General features: G+C 49.1%; 1 protein-coding gene across 3 annotated transcripts in view; it reads right to left on the reverse strand.

Annotated features, from left to right (window-relative positions):
* The window catches only part of Tet2 (tet methylcytosine dioxygenase 2), a 92,801-nt gene extending 88,635 nt beyond the window's left edge, over positions 1–4,166 (reverse strand). For all 3 annotated transcript variants that reach the window (XM_023710029.1, XM_004626707.2, XM_023710030.1), the window contains exon 1: positions 4,058–4,166. The gene's annotated coding sequence lies outside the window, so the exon portion shown is untranslated. The remainder of the gene's footprint in view (positions 1–4,057) is intronic.
* Positions 4,167–5,790: the final 1,624 nt, after the last annotated feature.

Consider the following 5,790-nt stretch of genomic DNA (forward strand, 5'->3'; position numbering starts at 1 on the left):
CTCTGGAGCCCTCTGTGCAGCTGCCTTGGTGTCCTGAATCTATTCAGAAGTTCCCTTCATGGTCACTTTCACTCTGGGGAGGAGCCAGGAGGCACTCAGCTCCTTTCGTGGTGAATCCAATAGATAGAGAACAGTAAAACAGCACTTTTTTTTTTTTTTTTTTTTTTTTTCCTTTTTGTACTGGGAATTGGACTCAGGACTTTGAACTTTACAGGCAGGCACTGGTACTGCTGAGCTGTCCTGCACCCTGGGCATCATGTTTTTATGAGCTGCCTTTCCACTGCATAGCCCTGGGCAGCAGCACCCATCAGATCTTTGATCACATCTCATAAAGATGCTCAGCAAGGAGACTGCAGAGCTGCTTTGGAGGTGACAGGGAGGGTGGGATGCTCAAGAGAAGGGCAGAGCTGTAGGGAGACGCATGGCCGCATCTCCTATGCAACACACATTCTGAAGGTTAACATTCACTGTACATGCTGACTACCCAGTGCGCAACCCTCTAGCCCTTCTTCCACCAGGACAGAGAGTTGTCTGCTTGCTTGATCACATACCTCGTTCCTGCTAGCAGGAATCACAGGGGACAGGTGCCCAGGAGGACCTTCCTGTGAATTTCTATTTTACACCCAGAAGGCGGCCAGGGCCACAGCTGAGGTCCTGGGCTCGGTGAGTGTGCATGGGGCCGTGGGCTGCCTCCCCACTACCCTGAGAAATAAAAATAACAAATAATAGAAAACCTGAAAGAGCAAAGACTAGTGGCAAATAACCAAGAAACAAGTGCTAGTAGAGAACTAAGGGCTTATACCATGGCAGGCTCCACACATGCTATTATTTATTTATTTTGGTGGAACTGGGGATTGAACTTGGGCCCTTGCACTTGCCTGGAAAGTGCTTATTCTACCAAGATATCTCCCCAGCTCCATGCTATTATTTATTTAAGTTCCTGTTATTATCTATTATTACTTACTCTGTTCATTTCCAAATAAAGCAAAGTTTAAAGAGGTTAAGCCATTTTCCCAGGAACATACCAGTAGTAAATGTGCTAAAAATAAGTCCAGGCTTATTTACTCCTGAAAATAAGTCCTGGCTGAGCTAATCTAACTGTAAAAACTGAATGCCCACTAAGAGTTTTGGAAGCACAAGGGAGGAAGTCTTCTCAGAGAGCTACAGGAAAGGTCTCTGGCCAAGCAGCGAGTATTTAATTTCCCCTCTCCTTTTCACTTTGGTGATTCGCCTGGTTTGAGACTTTGCCCAAAAGTCTTATACTTCCTTACCAGCCCTGCACCTCCAAGGAGGGAAAACATTCTCACTAAGGCTGGATGCAAATCTCAGCCCACAAGGCCCTGGCTGGCTCCTCAGTCGGGGACAGGATGGGGAGTGAGGGAGGGAGGGAGGGAGCCGCCTTGGCCACCCACGTCACTGTGTCAGGGAGGGGGAGAGAGACACTGCTGTGTGCGGAATTACCGAAGACTTTCCAGCCCGACAGGGGAAAGAGGAAGTCTATTTTCAGTGGCAATGATGATGCTAAAAATATGAACAGGCCAGGGGAAAATGCTCATTCTGAGAGTCAGCAGTGTGCGAGTTCTGTTTCCTCATAGTGATCTCCAACTCCAGGTAGAGATGGCTGTCCTGGGACCTGAGACAGCCAGGAGCAAGGCTTTGGCTTGGCCAGGACTGCCTGGGTGGTTCTCACTGGGACTGAGGAGGTCCCAGTCAGAGTCTCAGCCACAGCGATGAGCTGTCAGGTGAAGGCAAGAACACTGGGGAACACAGAAGTGTCACCAGTGTCACTGAGGAGCAAGTGCCTGTCACTTCCTCCTGATCACTCAATCTCTGATGGCTTTTTTACACTGACCTAATCATTCAAACTGGTTTACAAGGGCTGGGGAGATGGTTCAGTAGAATAAGTGCTTCCCTGGCAAGTGCAAGGGCCTGAGTTCAATTCCCAGTTCCGCAAACAAACAAACAAAACAAAACAAACAAACAAAAAAAACTGGTTTACAGCATAGGCAAAGGCATACATAGTGGCATTCATTTTTGTCTGCATCTTAAATATTTCAGGGGAAAAAGAACAACCCATATTAGGTCAGGTACAGAGGTGCACAGCTGTGAGCCCAGCACTCTGGGAGGCTGAAGCAAGAGGATTACAAGTTTGAGCCCAGCCTGGCACTTATTGGCTTATCCAGGCCCCATTTCAATATTTAGAAAAAGGGGTGGAGGGACTGCTGGTGTAGCTCAGTGCAAAGGGTGTGGTTCAGTCGCTGGCATCAAAGGAACAGACATTGTTGTCCCCCTACTCCACAGACACCTGGGAAGGAAATGCTCTGTAAAGAACCTGGCTTTGGGCGGGGCTTGCAAACAGATAACTGGTCTTCAGATAGGCAATCTTAAGGCCATGACGCAAGCATGGGGATCTGCCTCTCTCACTACCTGAATGTTTGTTTTCACAAATTCCTGGGGATGAACATCATGTGGTCTCCAGCCTGCCCTTCTTACCCCAGGGTCAAGCATTTGGTCCTCAGCAAGGCGGACAGCAACACTGGCCACAGGGTGCAGATGCCCCACTTTTTCTGCTGACTGCATTATCCTCATGGACACGGTAGATGTTAATAAGGAAAATACAAAAGGGCTGGCCAGATAGCTCAGTGGATTAAAGCACCTGCTTAGGCAAATGCAGAGACCGGGGTTCGATCCCTGTTGTGCCATGCTGGCCCTGCCCCTGGGGTGCGCTGGGACAGTGACTGAGACTGGACACGGTGGCACACGCCCATAATCCCAGAGCTTGAGAGGCTGAAAATAGGAGGATCACTACAGGTCCAGTCTACATAGTGAGACCCTGTAGACCCTGTACTAAATACATAAAATGAAGAAAATACAGAAGATCACTCTTCTCACTTCTGTGAAAAGAATCTTGTAACAAAATTAGAGAGCAATAGTAACTTATACACCATGTCCAATCATTTTAAAAGAACAGCCAACATATTACTCAGATACAAAGCATCTCCCTCTTACAAAGACAGTCAGATCATAGCACAAAACTTTCTTTTCAATGGAAACACTAGTAGTATAGATGATATAAATTTGCATAGATGTGAAATATTTTCAAAGCAATAGAATAATTCATTTGAATTACTTCATATTTCCTATTTAGCTTCTATTTTGGTATTTATTTATTTTGTATTTTAGGGAAGGATCTATAAGGGTGTTCAAGGTCTCACTGCTTAGATCCGACTCCTAGCGATCCACCTGTTTACAGCCTCCCAAGAACTGGGATTACAGGTGTGCACCATCACCACCAGTCTCAATTGCTGTCTCAGCATGCGCGGGGGGGGGGACCAGCATGGCAGACCCAGGGATCAAACCCCTGGCCCCTGCACTGCTTGCACACACTTTAATCCACTGAGCTACTTGGCAGGCTCTTGGTCTTTATTTACTTTGAGTATTTTGTTTTGTTCATTTGCTTTTTTGAGACTGAGTTTTGCTATATGGTTCAGGCTGGCTTGAATTCACTGTGATCCTCCTGCCTCAGCCTTCCAACAGCTGGAGTTACAGGTGTATACCACCACACCAAGCATTGATACTTGTAATCTAAATGATTATTTCTGTTTAGAAATGTTGGGGTCAGCCACATAGCTCAGCAGATTAAAGCGCCTGCAAGCAGATGCAGGAGCTGGGAGTTTGATCCCCAGGGCACTCTGAGACTGTAATTGAGACTGGGCGTGGTGGTGCACGCCTGTAATCCCAGCTCTTGGGAGGCTGTAAACAGGAGAATCACTACGAGTCCAATCTAATAGTGAGACCCTGAACACTCTGCAGACCCTTCCCTAAAATACAGATTAAAAAATAAAAATGTGTAGACCTCAGGTACTAGGTAGATGCCTGCTATGCAGGGAGTCCACATAACTCCAAGGTACTGGTAGATCTTTGACTCTGACCGTGCATCTCTGGCATGGTGCTTTTGGCTATGAGGAGGCCTTGTAGCTGAGGGATGGAGGAGGCCCTGATCGCTCGCTTCTCGGCATGGACTTGCATTCGCACATGCGCCTGCTGTGCCTCTTACCCGCAGCTCCGTCCTCACCGCAGCCCGGGCTCACGTCCTGCTGGCAGTTGCACCCATCTCGTTTCTACCCGGCCAGGTGCCGAGCCCGGCGGCCCCTGCTAGCGTCCACAGCCTGGAAAACAGGAGGGGAGAGGAGGTCAGTGCGGGTTGGCCATGGTACCCCAGATACCCGCAGCTGGAGTTTCCGTGATGCTGGTGCCTCCTGAGAAGGTCGGGGTCAAGGGTCTTTCTCGGTGGGCACCCGATCCCACACACACCTATGAAACTCTTTAACAGCTGCAGAGTTCTTCGACCCTCACAGTGTTCCTGGGCCCCAAGCTAGCTGTAAAAATCAGTGAGGCTTGGGAACTGCTGGCCTCTGTTACTTTACCTCCTGGGTCCTATGGCTCTCAGCCTGAGTCTGTTTATGTATTTGAGACAGGGTCTGTCCAGGTGGTCCAGGGTGCTGGCCTTGAACTACATAGCCCAAGTTGGCCCAACTAGCAGTGAGCCTCCTGCCTCAGCCTTTGGGATAACACACACGCCACCAGGCCTGGCTTCTCAGCCTGAGTTTTAAGAGAGACACCTGGATCTAAAGCCTCACCACCCCCCCACCCCTGAGCTCAGTGACCACCTGGTTAGGAGACCTTGCTCCCCAGGTGCCTGACAGGCAAGGCCTGGATGGAGAATGATGAGCACCAGCTGTGGACAGAGAGCCACAGTGTGGACTTCACTCCACCCTCCTGTTTGTTTGTTTATTTATTTATTTATTTATTGCGGAACTGGGGATTGAACTCAGGCCCTTGTGCTTGCTAGGGAAGCACTTATTCCACTGAGCCATCTCCCTGGCCCCTTCTCCTGTTTATTCAGTTTGTACTACGCCATGGCAACCTGCAGAGTATGTTGGGAAGGGTCAGGGTTTGTGATAGGGCCCTCTGGGCTCTAGGGCCTTAGCTTGGAACACAGAACACACATGTAAAAAGATCACACAGGGAAACCTGCACTTTACAAACAGAAGCTAAGCACACCTGTCTATAATTGCAGCATTCTGGGAGGCTGAGGCAGGAGAATCATGAGTCTGAGCCCAGTATTGGCAGCTCAGTGACTTAAGGAGACCAATCTCAAAATAAAACATGAAGGGCTGGGCTTGTAGCTCAGTGTGAACATCCTGGGTTTGATCCCCAGTAGAGAGAAATAGCGATGGGTGACAACAACGCAACTTTTAAATTATTATCATTTTTGTTTTGTTTTTTGTATTTAGTGCCGGGTCTACAGGGTCTCACTACGTAGATCAGATTCCTACTGAACCTCCCGTTTTCAGCCTCCCAAAATTACAGGCATGCTGGGATTACAGGCACGCACACCACCATGCCCAGTCTCAGGCACCTTCTCAGTGGGCCCTGGAGGTGGGACCGGCAGGGCATGCCAGGGATCGAACCCCATTCCCTGTGCCTGCTTAATCAGGCACTTTAGTCCACTGAACTATCTGGCTGGCCCTGTAATACGACTTTTGGAATACATTGAATCCAAAGTATCAGTCCAATGAGTCACAGACAGGGCCAGTTTCCTGACTATGTGGAGGTAGTGCTGGGGGATCGGAAATAGGGTACGGAGTGGACTGCCTCATAGCTGCTGTTCCAGGGGCTTCAGGCGAATCGACAGGTTCTGAGCAGATGCAGACATGAGGCCAGATGAGCCACAGGCCCTCCGCTGGCACAGCCCACCCCAGCAGCTGCCATCACTCTCAATGTTTT

The sequence above is a fragment of the Octodon degus genome, unplaced genomic scaffold (assembly GCF_000260255.1).
Source record: "Octodon degus isolate 3935 unplaced genomic scaffold, OctDeg1.0 scaffold00016, whole genome shotgun sequence".
NCBI classification, from domain to species: Eukaryota; Metazoa; Chordata; class Mammalia; order Rodentia; family Octodontidae; genus Octodon; species Octodon degus.